Source organism: Thunnus maccoyii, chromosome 2, assembly GCF_910596095.1.
Source record: "Thunnus maccoyii chromosome 2, fThuMac1.1, whole genome shotgun sequence".
NCBI classification, from domain to species: domain Eukaryota; kingdom Metazoa; phylum Chordata; class Actinopteri; order Scombriformes; family Scombridae; genus Thunnus; species Thunnus maccoyii.
In genome coordinates this window covers 37,800,405-37,817,539 of record NC_056534.1, presented here as the reverse complement: position 1 = coordinate 37,817,539, position 17,135 = coordinate 37,800,405, and the positions used below count along the sequence as shown (strand labels likewise).

The 17,135-nt window shown below is 40.2% G+C and overlaps 1 protein-coding gene across 2 annotated transcripts in view; it reads right to left on the bottom strand.

The window, feature by feature from the left end:
* LOC121911734 (activating transcription factor 7 interacting protein) overlaps positions 1–16,665 on the bottom strand; it is a 32,221-nt gene extending 15,556 nt beyond the window's left edge. The window contains exon 1 of one of the 2 annotated variants that reach the window (XM_042433545.1): positions 16,009–16,665. The gene's annotated coding sequence lies outside the window, so the exon portion shown is untranslated. The remainder of the gene's footprint in view (positions 1–16,008) is intronic. The other variant, XM_042433537.1, reaches the window with a different exon arrangement.
* Between the last annotated feature and the right edge of the window lie 470 nt (positions 16,666–17,135).

Genomic DNA, 17,135 nt, shown 5'->3' with positions numbered 1-17,135 from the left:
TCACACAAAAAATGTGATGTGTTGATCAAAGGAGCACATGGCTAAAAAGGCCCGAGGAAAGGCCCGAGGGGGAGGAGCCGACTTCAGACTGTTCCATCTAACTTAAAGCCAGGATCTTTTTAAAGCAACTATGACCTCCTAAAGTCAATCTGTGGGAACAATTACAAACCAAATTGTAGACAGTATCTCACTGTATGAGCTATTAAACAATAACCAGTAAAACACATAAAAAACAAACAAAGCCACTTCAACATGACAAAGCAGCACAATGTGCACTTTAGTCAGAGACTAGCTAGCAGCGCACAGCCAGCGCTCAATTGCACAAGCACAACACACTCAACCTATAAGCAGCTGCACCCTCCCTCCCCCGTCTCTCTCTCTCTCTCTCATACATACACACACACACACACACTCACACACACACACACACACACACACACTCTGTCGCTCTCTTTCTGTCTCCCTCCAGAACAGCCTCTCCAAGGCAAACATGGATCAAACCATTCAGATCGGGGGAGGGAGTGGGGGTGGGGCGTTAAAAAAAAGAGATAAAAGGGTAAAGTATTCAGGTATTCCAACATTCAAAGTGCAGATTTACTAAATGAGGGCAAAGAATTTTATTTCCTCTAATTTTCACACAAAGTGAAATACTACCGCGTAAGTTTTTTTATCTGAGATTTTTTTCTTATTCTTACAAATCGATATAAGCCAAATAAGCACTTTGCACAGAAACATGGATATAACTACATCTTCATGATTAACTACAATTAGCGCAATAGAGGCTGAGAGAATATTTCAGCAAAAACTGTATCAAGTATTTTTGATCAAGCATTCTTAACATTTGTAAGCAAGAAAAGGCGCTTTTTTAGCCACACAGTCCCATGCTAGCTGTGCACAGAAAGAAATTAGAGCAGAGCTTGTAAGCAGTCTCTATCCGCCCAGCCTCTCCCACAACAGAGGAGAGAGCTGCTGATCGGACTGAACCATTCACACACACAGGGGTGGTTCTTCACTCAAGAGGAACAAAGAACCCCAAATGAAAAACATAACCTGGAAGTATCCTCTTTCTGTTTTAACTTCCTTTATTGAACTAAGCACCAATAGATTCTGCACAAATAGTTTATTTTAATTAATTTCCTGATTTTAATAGTTGAGACTCAAAACTGACAGATAAATGTATTGTTGGAGAAGTACTACACTGGAAATGTTTTTTTTGATTACAATCAACTTTCATTCGCACTTTTCACCTGTCTCCATCATCAGGCCTGTTGTGAGAGTAAATAAAAGCTTCCTGTGCGTCCTTTGCCTATCCCCCCTTTCTGTTACTGCAGAAACACAAAATGGCCACCAGTGCTGCTGCGAGCAGCATGCTGAGCACAGGCATGAGCAGATCCTTTAACAAACTCCGCCTACTAACCAGAAAAAAACAAGTACAGTCTATCTGCAGAAATCTCCATACTCATACATGGATCTTGAGGGAAAACTGAACAAAAACTTGCTTCTAAACAGCAGATTTGATCGAATGATTTCGATTGATGTTATCTCTCTCTGTCTCAGTGATCACCTCTAAATGCTGGTTTCGAGTTTCACTGCTGTTGTTAAGAGCCCACATGGCATCTGCTGACTGTTCAGAAACACACTAAGCTATGACTAAAGAGACAACAAAAACAATTTAGTTTCATTTTTTTTTATCTCACGAGTTCAGAGCTGCATTGTTAAATGTTTTATGAACTTAACTCAAGATCACTGGCTTATAAAATAATGCAGGAAATTCGCAACAGCTACATTAACCTTTTTCTCCTGAAGGCAGCCGTACGTGTTTCAACCAATATGCTCAACAGTGAACCTGACACTCAGCTGCCTCTAACTGTCACACACAGATGATGCTGTTAGTCTATTAATTCAATCAATTAATTAATTCAATATGTGTTTAAACCAAAACAGTAAAAGATGATTTTTCTAACAGTTATCTGATGTTAGACATTTTGTATGGAGGCTAAATACTGAGTGGAAAAAGAGATGTCAGCCAGTGAGAGCAGAGTCTGCATTCCAACATTACTGCGCACGGTGCGCAGTCTTCCCCTCCCCCACCCTCACTGTCTGCATCTGGATTCACTGAAACCCAAAATGGCCACCTGGTCTGCTGTGCGCAGCCACACTGAGACCTCAGAGTCTGCTAATATGTAGCAGAACATCTTATCATGTTACAGCAGTACAACATCATTCAATGTAATTTTTATGTGCATAATGCTCATCAAGACATTTAATTTCAGCTGAATGGACCAACTACAATATTTAGCGACATTAAACAAAAATTTCCCATGATTCTTCTAAAGCAGGTAGCATTCTTACTCATGTAGATGTTACACTTACTGAGGTTTTACTCAAATCTGTTTGCAGAAAGATTGATTGAAGCCACTCATACATCACCGTATTCGCTTGCAGTTTGTAATTCTTATTATGAACAATAAATCTCAAAGCATGTAGTCACTATTAATTATGATGACTTATTTAGTTTGTACATTTACTTAATTGCAAAAAAACATTTTACAGTCAGCTCTTTTGATATTCTCCTCGCTATCTGATTTTACAAAAAACACCTTGTTACAGTCAGAGATGGTGTGATGAAGATGATCCAGCAGTGATGTCTATGCAGGGGAAAATACAGACCCTGTATGTAATTGCAACCTAGATTTAATGGAGTTACCATGTTCTTCCCCTTTCTGTGTTTCCTCTGGGGGATCCAGTTTCCTATCACAGTCCAATGACATACAGTCCAGGTGCTCTGGAAACTCTGAATTGCTCAGAGGTGTGAAAGTGAGGGGGGGGGCGGGGGGTGGGAGGGGTGTTTGTCAGTCTACTTGTTACCTCTGTGATAGACTGACAACCTGTCCACGGGTGTACAATGCTTCTCACCCAAAGCAATAAGATAAAATGTACAGAAAAGAGATTATGGATGGACATTAATCAAACATGTAAACACACAGGCAATATGACTAATATGACTAATTAAAAACTGATAAAGAGATCCAGAGCAGTTATTGTATCTAGACGATCTCAATTATGTTATTGTGCATATAATGCAGCCTGGTAAGAAGTAGATGTAATCTTCTGATATTTCCAAAAGAAACATAACTTATACTGTATTTTAATAGTAATAATACATTCTACATGTGCTTGTGTGAAAAATGTGTGCTGCAATGCAGACTGTCTGAGCCAGTAGCTCACTCATTCAACAACAAACAATTAATACACACAAACTGCCTAGCAAAGTAAACAATAATCATAATACAAATATCAGGGTCAAGCAGAATCACTCCCATTTCCTTTGTTCATATTGCACTTCAAATTAATCTCACTCATGGTCTCTGCAGAAGACTGAACACAATCCCAACAGGTCCCATCCACCACCTACAGCTGTCTGTTTTCATGCTTTCCCACAGGCTTAGACAGTTTTATATATTACATTTTATATCTGCTACCCTACAAGCATGAAACCAGATGGAGCAGAGACTTTGAGTTATTCTAAGCAGCAGCTGATTATTGATCTTTCCTGTGACATTCCTTCATGTATGTCTATTTGAGTCTCGTTTTCCATCCAGTCACGTGGGTATTTTTCCTTCAAATGTTAAACTAGGTGAAGAGCCCCAGATGTAATTTTCTACATATTATTCAGAATTTAGCACCTAAATGTGTGAATCTGTTGCCCGTACTTGGATCAGGCCCCTGTCATACTCTGAGTAGTATTTTAGGTAGGCAAATGACAAATGAACAGAACATGTGAGTTAACAATTCAAACATACCAAGATATACTCTCAAAGGACTGTTATTCTCAAATCATGGGTAAACATTTCAATAACAATCTAAAACAAGTGCTTCCTATCCTCCCATTGTCCAAATATTTGTACGCGTGATTTGGGTTTTTTTCCTCCATAGATGAAGGCTAGCAGGGCTGGGTAGAAGGAAAAAAGGGAAGAAAAATAGGAAGAGGGTGGGGGCGGGCAGAACCAGGAGTTTCAGTGTGAATCAAGCAAGCACATGGTGATTATTCTTTAGCCATGCGCTACTGAGGAGGCTCATCTCATGGTCACAGAAAAGCCAATGAATGTTGACTGACACATTACAGAATAAACAAAAAGCATCTGGGTGGCAAATAAGGGTAACCTAACCAAGAGATAGAAATACAAACGCTTTTGGTTAAATGTGGAACTGGAGCATGTGCATGCAGTAGCTCCATTTTTTTTGGTTAAACTCTTATAAGCTAAAGTGCAGTTTTGAAGGAACTACAGTTGAAGTCAGATTGGATAAGCTATAGCTAGCAGCACACTGTCAGATCTGAAGTCCACAGCCTGACACAGAGCGGCAACACCCCTCCCCCACACCAGCAGTCTGCTCCAGTCTGGAGTTTTACAGCCAAGCATGGACTAAACCATCTCAGCAGAAGGGTGTTTTCAGTTCTCACCAACAAGGGAGGGAGCTATAGAGGTGAATGACATATTCAAGGCTATCTAGACAACGTGAGCTCTATATTTGGAAGTTCAAAACCAAATTGGTTTGTTTAAAATATGAAAATCTTCTTACTGGTTTCTAATTCTCCTAAATTGGCAGAAATTTCACCCCTGGCCCTGAAAGAGCACTTCATTTTCCATTAGATATTTGATCAAATATTACTTCTTTCTTTATAGCAGTAACCTATCTATGTTCAAGTCTACACATGGCTCACTTCACACAAGTTTTTTACAAGATTATCAATGCAAAAGTAATACTGTTTTCATGATAGGGTAAATCCAGTGCTTTAAGCTTTTTTTTCCTCTGCCTAAAACACACATTTGGACATGTGTAGAAAGTAGCTATGACAAACTGGCATAACAAACAGCTAACATTTCTCTGAGCTTAATGATTTAGATTAGTCAACAAGCTAGGCTACTCGACACTTTCCCCACCCCCACTCCTTTCCCTTTGATGGATTGCTTGCAGTGAGTGCTACAGCACAAAATGGCTGCTGCTGCTGTACGCAGTAGAGCAGGAAGGATCTCTTTTACCATGAACACGACTGCCTTCGCCTGCTTAGAACTATCTTGTTACTCTATTTAGTTAAAAACATGTGACATTTGTTGCTTTTCTGCCTGCTGGTTTGTTCTCTTAAGGTCTTTGATTTGTTTTGATCTGTAAGGGGTAACACATTTTTATATATGAGGAAGAATCTATTTAACCTGCAACACTAGGTGAATGTTCATATGATTATTTATATCTCTGTGTTTAGAGAGCCCTGGGACTTCTGTTCCATGAGTAGGAAAAACCTCATTTAAAATCCCATTGACAGTTGTAATAACGCAAATAACTTCAATTCAGCCTTGGTAGCCTTTCTCCGCAGTATGTTGTGTTGTTTACTCCTAGGAACGGGTATCATTAGGATTTTATCAATACCAATGTCGACACTGATACTCACTTATTAATACTACTCTCCATAATTTGGTGTGAAAAAATAAAGACATGACATGAAACGATTCCACAGTTATTTATTTACGAACATAACAGTTATATAAGAAGTGCTTAAACCCGATGCTAACTGTGTCCTGAGTTCATAAATACAGACTAGAGATGTCAGTTTCCATTAATTTTGCTTTCGACAGACCGACGCCCACTAACCCATAACTAACCAGTTAATTTTTGAGAAAAGATGTGATGTAGCTTTCATTTGTGAGAGTTGTCCAGCACTCGGTGGTCAGAACTAGCTTGTCTGCCCTGGTTAACTTAACTTTTAGCTCATCCTTCTTCACCTCAAAGTGTTTTCAATGCCTTTAGCCGCAGTAACTCTCAATGGTGTAACATACTCAGGCTTGAGATACAGAACCAGCTCGTTCAATCCCTCGCCCTAACTGATTGGCAGCATATCGGCCACAATCATTCAGTACAACAAGCTGTGTGACTTTATATCCACACTGTGAAGTCTTTCAGAGCACACAAACACTGTAAACACACCTGTCACCTGCCCAGCATGGTGCTGTTAAACCAGAGACACCGCAGCGACACCTTATTATTTGTACAGTCTATGGGCTACGCACGGCTAAGCTAACACTGCTTGCCATGCTAACTAGCTGCTAGCCACTGTGCAGGTTGGTAAAATGAATCCGTCACATCTCTTTGTATCTGTGGGTTGGTGCTCCTGCCAGAGCCTCTATGAGAGATGTCTCAGTCGGTAAATGTGTCTTCTTTCAGGACTGCGCTCTCTTTCTCTCCCACCCATGGTAGCAAAATTTGGCTCTGATTGATCTAACGTGAATAATGTGAAATATTGAGTTCAGTACCCAACCCTAGTATGCAAATAGCCTACAGACCAACATGCATAACTGGTCAAAAATATTCTCGGTGGTTAACCAATTAACTGTTAACAGTTGACATCCCTAGCAGAGACTTATTTTTACAAAGGTTTGGGCTGTAGTCAACCAAAGAAAATCTTGGTCGACTGAAATTCTACTTATTCTAACCAATCGATTGTTCAATGGGTGAAAAAGCAATGTTCATGTCAACCAACCTCTGAGTTAATGTGTGCCAACTACGCTACGTTGCTAGCAGTTGATTTAGTATCAGCAACATTTTTTGCCAACACTTGATATCAAATAAAAGCCAGAGACTATATCGCATTAAGTTGCTGTGCGCTATAAACTCACCATTTCTAAGCAGAAGGCAGAAGATAATGTTATCTCAGAGCCTGACAAGCCAGGGCAATGCCTCTCTTCCTCCAGGCAGCTCTCCAGCTCCTGCCTCCATCTCAGACTCACCCTGGTCAGCGGCTGTCTCCTGGGCCTACCGCTGGCTGTGCAGCGCTAGCTTCGTTTTTCCATTTCATGGCAGGTTGCAACCAGCATTAAGTTGCATTACTGCCGCCTGTGGCAGCTATGTTAGAATAAATTAACGGTACATTAATACCGATATAAGCACCGTTTGTCCAGGAGCTTATCAGTATTTCAGTACCGTCAGTCAGGATCCTGTACCAATTTAGTACCGGTTCTCAATACCCATCCCTATTTATTCCATGTTTAGATAAGAACATCTAATATTTTTTATTCAATATTGCTGCTTGTAACAATCCCCATTTCTCATAAGCCTTACACCGTGTCTACACAGGAGGTGTGGCGTGAGCAGCACGTTAGCAGAGCAGCGGCTCCATTTGTGTGTCTACACAGGGAGCATTCAGGCACAGTGTTGAGTGTAGGTCACATGCATTTTGAAAGCACTCAGAAACCAACATGTAATCACTGCAGTTAAGTGCAGAAAACAGAGGAAAAGCAGAGTTGAAGCATAAAAATATGCTTCAGGTTGTGGAGTTGTGTGTATAGCGCAAGTGAAACGTTACGTGGCCTGTGTAGGCTATATTGATGAAAATAGCAGCATTTTTGTTCTGTCAGATGGGCATTAGATGGACAACTGAAAAATGCGGCTGAAACGCTTTTATGTGTTACACTGTGTCTGCACAGAAAGTGTTTCAGCCATGTTTTTCAGTCGTCTATCTCTCGCGCACCTATTTTAATCAAACCAGCTGTTCACACAGCCCACAGAATGGCTTGCATTTCATTCTCACTATACGGGAGTAAACACAAGCCAAAGCGTATTTTTAGGCGTCAAGTCCCCATTCTTCCCCATTTTACGCACGTATTACAGCGATTGTGTATTGGGTTCTGAGCTCTTCATCATCATGGGTTAAATCTCATGGCTTGACAGAAGAGTTATGCGTATTGGCCAGGGTCACCTTGAAACTGATGAGTTTAGTCATGTAAATAATGTGTGTCTGTCAGTCAAATTTAAGGTCGTCCATATACTTTAAATTAAGTGTTCAGATTGTCAAACCGCATCTGAAACTGTCCACATCTTTTTGACACTGGAATTGGGGGAGGATGTGTTCAACAGTTTTGGTAACTACCATCCCAACCAAATGGTTCTATGACTGGCCCTGTTACAGGTACCCATGACAAGTAAGCTAAGTTAGCTAGTTGACATTAGTAGCCTTGCGTAATCAAAAATTAATGATATTAGCTAGAAATTGTTTCTGTGTAACTTAAGTTTCATCTTGTGACAATAGAGTTGCACAGTGAAAATGAGCCACTGGTTCCAGAAGTTATTTTTTACCACTGTAATTCCCATTTGGGCTTCTCCTACCACTGTTAGACTGATGACACCCTGCTATTCTTCTCAGTATAGCTATCTGACATTTGGGTGGAAGCACACATGATTTTCTGGCAGTTTTCTCACAGCTGATGTCATGGAACTACCTTACGATCAACCTGAACAAGACTGAGCTTGTGCTCCTTAAGGGTAAAGTTTGCCAAGACCTTTCTATGACCACTGACAAAAATGTGGTGGTGCCAACTCAGACTGCTCCTGTAGTTTTCTTCTACACAACATTAAGAGGACAAATGCAATTCCTTCCTCCCAGCTAATCCAAAATGCTGCTACCCACTGGTGTTCAATCTTCCAACCAAACCAATTCTCCATTTAATACACAGGCTCCCTGATGCTGCTTGCATCCAGTTCAATACTCTGGTGCGAGCCTACAGAGCAGTGAAGGGAACTGCTCCTTTCTCCTTCCAAGCCATGGGGCCATTCAAGCCTCGGAAGGGCTCGATCTCACAGTCAGCTAACAGTCTTTGCACAAAATGTCCAGGGTTTCAGCCACAATATGTATTCATAAGCATTTTCACAGTTCTCACAACCCAATAAACAAACCATGTAGTTATGAGAATAAGTCAGAAGAAAATGGAAAATGTAGATTCTTCCAGCTCAAGTAATGTGTGAGTTAAGTGAAAGCTGAGTTGAATGACATAAAGTCACACAATACACAGGAAATTGAGTAACACTCCTAATTAGCTCTGTTAAAGGTGAAGAAGGTATTGATGAAGGTCAGATACTTGTTTGAATAAGCATCACATGTGGGGCAACCACTACTAAAGGATGGAGTTGGCTTAGATATCATTTCACATTTAACCATCAGGTTGCGTTTCTCCAGTTCTGATTCTGGTTCAACTTTCCCGCCGCAGGCCGCTGCAGCGACCCTGTGGCCCCCACCCCCACAGCCTTAACACACTACCCCTATTCAAATGACACAGCATTCAAATTCAAATTAAACGCCTGATTTGGTGTGAATTCAGCCTTGCTCTATTTTGGAGTTCCCCAGAGCTCAATACTGGGCCCACTCCTCTTTATTCTAAATGATCCACCATCTTTTATACATTGTTTACAGCAGCTTTCAAATTCTTCTTTCGCCTCCTCTATCTCTGCTTAACCAGTGGCAAGGCCATGGTGCTCATCTTCTTTAAAGAAAATCTGCCTTGTCCATCAGCTGCCCTGATCACTTTGCACTGACCACAAGGAATGTCAAAGTAATCCTCAAATTACTGGTGGATGTAATGAAGTACAAATTGCAGCCGTATTTCAATTCTAAAGGGAGCATTGAATCACCTTGGATTCTGTCCACTGTCCGCCCTGCTGTTTGCACCATAATGAAGCAAAGATATGTCTGCTTATGTTGAAAGGGAAAAATCTGTGCTTATTAAGAAACTTTATGACTACACTTAAAGATTAACTACACCCTCAAATTCTGCTAGAACCCCCCCTCCCAGCATATTTCAAAAAGCAACAGAGAGTGGGAGGCAGACTGTAGGGAATGTGGCCTCATGGCTACGTAGTGTGTGATACAAAGAGTCAGGGGACACTAACTGACCACCGCTGAGTGTAGCATGAATAGCGACATAGAGCTGGTGTGCTGTTTTCACTGCCACGAGGAGGAATAAATCTCATGTACAACATCGTCTGCCAGCCCTTATCGGACTTGGTAATGTTATCGGCATCTATGTGTGACAGGCACAGACTGCGGCTCTGGTTGGCCAGTGTTCTTCTACGTATCTATGTGATAATGGGCACAGCACAAAAATATAATTTAGGATCAAGTTCCTCTTTAAGAGCATACAGAGACAGGATGAAAAAGGAGAGGAAAACAACACAAAGAACTGGATTTCCTGTTATATTTTGAGAGTCTGATCTGTAGAGGTGTGACATTTCTTGGTGCTGAGTTGTATCTTAAAGCGACACACAGCATTTCATGTGACCAACAACTCAGAAACTTGCTGCCTCAACGGTCAGCTTCAGCTTTGCTCATGGCAATGGCTTTAATTCAGCTTTGAGTTGTGACACTGTTTACACTACCTATGGAGCCAAACTGACAAAGCATTTGTTGCATTCATCAAGTGTGGAAGTAGTGTGCACAGGGGCAGCGATGTTATTGGCTAGCAAGACATACTCTATGCCACTGGAAATCATGATCACATTCAGTGCATATTCGCAAACTGCCTTTAATTTACTGATTTTCTATGGACGTGTTAAATTATGTTAAATTAAGTAATTACCAGTCAACACCTGCTGGTGTTTATGGTGCTGTGGGTTTTATGTCAGTTCCTTTGCAGAGCCCTATATTATTTTAAGCTTGCTTGGGGTCAATTCATGTTTCTTAAATCAATTTTTGTTTGCCTATAAAATGCAGAATTGAAGCATCATAAATATTTGGACAATTGTGCAAGACTAATGAAAGATCTGGACCACCTGCATCATTATGCATAAAATACAGATTGTCTCATACAGTTATTGACTGTCAGCACCAGATGTTTCAACTAGAGCATTGGGCATCCAGTCAGCACAGAGCAGAAAAGTCAGCTCACTAACACGCACTAATGGATCTGCTGCTGTTTGTGTTTCTAGACAAGACATCAGCCTAATAACTACTGAATGGCTAGGGTTAGCAGGTAGAGACAGGCTGAAAAAAGAATCTGGAAACTGTTCAGTTGACTCCCACCACTTTGATTCTCGTAACCAGAGATGATACCTCGTCAACAAAGACAAACCGAGATCGCAGACCAGTGTGCGGAATCATTTTCAGTCTGTCCCTCTCGTAGATTCGTGACCGTTAAATTTACTACGAGGTAGCCACAACAATCAAAACAATTATGCAGACACCCATGTTCACTTCCTGATTGGGTCTTATCAGTCACGACGTGTCCTTCCCTGATTTGCCACGCCCCTATCATGTGACTCTTTTCCAGATGATAACAAACAACATCAGTCTTGACTACCAGTGGTTAAAGCTTCATTTATACTCCCGAGCAGACATGTACACGGACAACTGCAGACACCAAGGACATGTACTTGTTGTGTTTATACTACGTTCTGGGGTCCGCTTGGAGGATGTGTTCCACACACGGGTAGTAGATCAGCATCTACAGGAATACAGTGTTGTGACCGCGCACACAACAACAAATTGGAGGTATGCTGATGTCGGCACAGAGCCTACGCGTACACCCTCTGATGATGAAATTTATGTCACGCAGACCCTACTGGACCCTCCTGGACACAGAAAGTATAATTTCAGCTTAATTCAACATGGTCTTACTTTTTGCCATTGCTGTTTTTCCTCCATAGTATGTACTGCACCTAAGCAACCAACCACAGAGTAAACAATCTGCTTCCTGTTTGCACCAGTATGCGCATGCCCACTGTACATGAATGGTCATGTGATATGCATTTTCAGGTATGTTAGTATGGACAGAGATTATTCTGAAATGCTGCTAAAATGTTCATGGGGACGGAGATCATTTTCGTTTTAAAACACTGTTTTAAAATGAAAATGTATTGGTGTGGACATAGTCTGACTCTACTAAAAAATACTTTATTAAGACCGACAGTGCATATGCATGAATACAAAGACATTACGTTGGAACTCATGCTGTATTTACGAGTTTTCATCCATGCAGTTTGCATTAATGAATACTGAGAATGTAAGGAGGGAGAAAGCTGGTCTGATTATTTTTATGGTTGTACGAAGATGGGTTTTTTCTTTTGCCACGCATCGCAAAAGGAATAAAAACATAATGACTGGTCACACAAAAGAATTTCCCCAACCACATAAAATTGGTTCATTTGCAGTGTTTTACGTTTTATTCAACTGTGTTTATTCACTTTGTGTAAAAATGATATAATTGAGAGATACTTTAAAGAGTGCTCTTAGCTATCGAAGACATGCGTTTAATTTCTCTCTGTTCCTGTTTTATCTTGCACTGCTGTGGCCATTGTGTTAATCTAACAGTAATGTAGATGTGGTGGTTGAAAGTGTGTCGGAAATGTTACTAGAAGTACGTAGTAAGATTGACTCTGTACCTCAGGTGCTTATTCAGACATGAGGCTGACAAATTGCTGTCAATGTCTTTGTGTAACAAAATGCATATATGAATAGTTATAAATAGGGAAATATTACACAAAGGGATTTCCTTAGCAATGAAAGTTCAAGCAGTGGCTCTCACACGTAAATGAATGAAGCAGACACACTGAAAAATAATGTACATGACAATGGCAATGGGAGGAGACACAGATGTGCAAGCCTTAACATAGGCAACATCTGCTCATGTCCCGACCTCCCTCTATCTGAAACAATGAAAAATCACCACTGTCTTATTTTAACATAACGAAAGAGTATAACACTTTCACTGTCTTTGCACGAGTGTCTAGTCTTTGTACTATTTGTATCCTGTTAACAGTTCACAGAAACGGTTTCACCTATTTATAGACATTCCTTGTGTACCTTTCTGAAGATTGTTGTGTTGTGTTTAAGTTCATTGAGAACCACTAAACCGAAGTCAAATTCCTTGGGTGGGTAAACATACTTGGCCAATACAGATGATTGTGATTGTGATTGTGAGTGTGGTCTTATTGAAGCAAACAGATTTCAAAGACAGGTTTACAGTTTACTTTGAAGATGAACTGTTAATGTCTTGCACCTATACATGTAATAAGCACCAGTTTGGTCCTTATAAATCACAGATCAGGATGATTTGGTGTACTGGGTCCCTCTTAGAATACAAACACAAATGTGTAGGCCTGACTAAATTATTATGGCCTTTGTGTGAAATACAAAGTACTCATTTAAAACAAGTGAGTTTTTCTAATTATCATCATGTCAAGATATAAATGATGAATAGCAAACAGGGTATTTTGAGACCGAACCAAGATCATATTTCCTATCACTCTTATTTTCAGCCTGAGGCAGAAACCGGCTGTAACTGGTTGAAACCAGTTCTTATGGACTTGGCATTGTTTGAAAAACTTAGAAACAAAAGACAAATTTCAGGAAGACTTTCCCACTATCAAAATTATAAATACAGGATTGAAACCTGCTTTCTCTCCCAGATTGATTTACTGTAATGATCTGTAATGTCTGTAAAAATAGCATTACGATGAGGCAGAATTTTTTAATCATGATTAGATGAGAAACACACAAACTGCTGATTCCAATGTATGTTACAAACTAATCAATCCTGTAAATTTAGCTCATATTTATATTGTCAAAAACAGTTAAAGACTGGGTTAACATTTTCATCGATATTTACATGCTAATGGATGCATTTCTTATTCATATATTTGTATGATACTTGCTTTCACAACAATAGGGATTTTGTTACATTGTTATCTGCTATATAAATATTTAAATTGCATATTATATACATACTTTGAAATTCATAAATAAATAATATTACAGTATGAGCCTTAATACCGACATTATTCAGAGACAGTATACATAGGCAGTTTCTTGCATGTGTTGGAAATGCTGTGTATTACATGACATGTTCATCGATCCCTTTATGTGGGTGCATACAGTAACTCTTACAGTTGAAATAGGTTTCTCTTCCATCATATGTGATCATTTTTTAAAATCATAAAAGAGTCACAGGACATCCACGACATATCCATTTGCTCTCTAACATCAACCAACGTTCTAATGTGACAGAGACAACTCAGCTGAAGTGAAAGGTATTATATTTCCCTTGTTAATTATGCTCGATGTGAGCATGTTTAAGATTCACATGAATCTCAAGTGTTATGTGGTTGAATACACTACTGGTATTTACCATCTATTATACACAGGTAAACGACTAATGTTGGGGTTTATATAGGGTGTACATGGACCTGTGTCATGGACTAACAGCTGCACAGCATTGACTTACATTAGGCTACAAACCTGTGTAAACCACGACTGAGAATTGTGTCACTGCAAGACTCAAAAACTCCTGCATTTCTCCATATTAAGAAAACCTGAAGATCTTACTTTTACTATCTCGAATTTCCCTACATTATCATTTAGTGTCTTTTTAAATGTAGCTAGCTCTGCAGATTTTTTTAGCAGCTGTATAATCAATAGGACATTCTTATCAATCTAAATGAATGAGAGGTTAAACAAATTTAGCAAAGTCAAAAATAACTGACTCCTAACATCTACAGGAAAGCTTTTGAAAAATGGAGGTGGAGCCTTTTTAAAGCTGCTTCCTCTTCAGCAGAAAAAAAACAGGCTGTGTAATGAATTACAAATGCACCATGTGAGCACTGCCACTGGGTGAAGTGGGGGAGGTGAAACTAAAAACAGGGCTGTACCATGTTCCCAAAAGGTAAAAGCAGACCTGCAACAGTTTCCAAGTTATATAGACTGATTTGAGTCCAAATTATTAAACTATCATGGACATGATGAAACAGTCCAAATCTGCACCCTGCCAAATTCCCCAAACTGTGACTGACTTACTGCTCTCTGGTTTAGAGAGAAAACACTCAACTGGTTACTTATTATAAATTACTTAACCTAAACCAGAAAAGATGCTGATTTTTTTCTGTTTTAGAAAGCCACAAGACAGGGCAAACAGAAAAAATGCTCAACTCTTGTATTACCATTGACATTAAGCCACACCCACATCTTAGGACAGTGTGGTGCATGGAAAATTACTGGGCTGTACCACTTTAGACCAAGAGGGGGGTTTAACTGCAAAATGTGGAGAATGCAGCAGTTTCTTCTTCACCTTTGCTCATTTTTTATATTCTGTGCCATTTAGGCTTAGATATAGTGTTGATTATCATTCTGAGGATACTCTCCAGTAATCTGCATTAAATTATAGAAACATCTAAAAAAAAAAAAAAAAAGCCAAAAACTCTTCGTTAAAGCTCTACCATGGGGTGATAAAGAAGGTTAATTTATTATTTGTCTATTAATCACATCACTTATTATCTCAGGGTAGGAAACCTTTCATCAAAATCTGTCTCCCATATTGCCCCTCCCCCAAACAGTCACCTCTGCAGTATGCTGGACATGCCTGCTTGGAACATACAGTAGTTGCTTCATTGACTTGGTATGGGTTTTGGACCTTTCAGGCTTTAGAGAGTGAGGTACAAATACGTTGGGGACGCAAATGTGTATTCCCGCATGCAAAATAGAGTAGTAACTGAATGCCATTAAAAAGTACTTTACACTTGTATCAGACTATGGACATCACAAGCGGTGTGAAGGCACCTAGTAATTCAGTCTACAGAGAACTGGGTCACTTTTTTTTCTTTTTGTTCATAGGGCATGTGTGTGTATCACAAGTGTTCTTCAATCAAGTTACCAGTGGGAGGGGAGAAGCTACATGCATTAAAAAAACAACCAAAAAACACACGAAAGAAGAAAAAAAAGGACGCACAACCTGTGCAAGAAAATGTTTGACTAATGTAATATTTAATGCAATTACAATCAGAATCCATATCTTAATTAGCACTTTAGTAATTAAAAAAGTAACCGCAAACACGAAAATCGCGTTGCAACGTTCACAGTAGAGAATGTTTCAGGAACATTAAATGTGACATGATCTGCTTGTAAAACATTTTTATTGTCAACATAAAAATAAAAATAAAAATTCTACTGTTAAAAAACATTGTTGTAGTATTATTAATCAAGTCAGTATCTCAGCGCGTACTTGCTACTTTCTACTCCCGCTGCAGCGCCAACATTTTAGTCTGACTGTAAAATGTGCCATCAAAGTACCAAAAACAGAAACAAAAAAAAATGTATTTCATGTTCAAACTGTTAATATTCAAAAGTTAAAAGAAGCATGTTATCTGTTAGTGTTAAATAATGGGAGAGCTGCTTAGCTAGCATGCTAGCTGCAGTACCTCGACTCACCGACTCGTCGCGTCGTCAAGCGATGTTCCCGCGATTTTCAGTCCCGGACAGTAGCAGACTGTCTCCGCCTCCTCCTGCCGCGTGTAACTTACAACTCTTCCTGACGCTGTTGTGTACAACCGTTGCGGTCAGGATGTGGTTTCAGTGGGGCTCAAAGTCCACCGGGTTCACAAAATGCACCGGGGGTAACAAAAAAAAAAAAACCTGTGAGCTGTGCTACAACAACTCGGCTGAGTGGGACTCAGCAGCGACTGGGCTCTTCGTTCGAATCACAAATAGACTCCTCCTCTTTTCGTGCACAAAAAAATCCACCACAACCATACGTCACCGGCGGCGGCGGCGGCGGTTGGTCGACAGACGCCAAACGGTCGCGTTGACCAACTGTCGCGCTCGGAACGTTTTTGTTTTTTTCTTCTTCAGTTTTTTTTTCAGCCTCTCTAACGGCGGTGGTGGTGCTGAAGTCGTTAACTAAAGCAAGGTAGGTATGAACTGCTCCAGGACGTGATAGATCGGTTTGTATGGATAGTCTGGCAGGATTAGTACAAGTGTGTTAGAGCAGCAGCACCTCTGCCTGGAGAAACCAAACTGCAGTGTGGTTGAATCAACCTCACTGAGCCGAGGGTAGAACAGGGGAAGATGAACATTAGCATGAGAAGGGAGGGAGGAGGCAGAAACCCGGACTGAGGGGAGGGCTCAAACGGTGGAGGAGGAGTCTGTTGAACGACAGCCCTCAGAAATTGTCTGTTGACCTGAGTACAGACAAAAGGGTTAAAACTAGGTTTGTAAAGTTTTATGCATCACAGGAAGGTAGGTGTGTTTGAGTTGTCCTGTGTGTGTGTGTGTGTGTGTGTGTGTGTGTGTGTGTGTGTGTGTGTGTGATCAGAGTGTCTATTTGTGTGACAATGTAGTGGTTCGCTCATTGTTTAATGATGATTTAATAAATATCACACACAACAGGAGACAGGAGGTCAGACCAACACAAGGTAACAGGGTACAGAGCCAGTGTTGTGAACTGAAAAGGTAATTTTCTTAGCCTGGACTACTTTTTGTGTGTGTGTTTTTGTTTGTTTGTTTGTTTGTTTTTGCACTTATGAATTCTCACAACAAGACAAGAAGA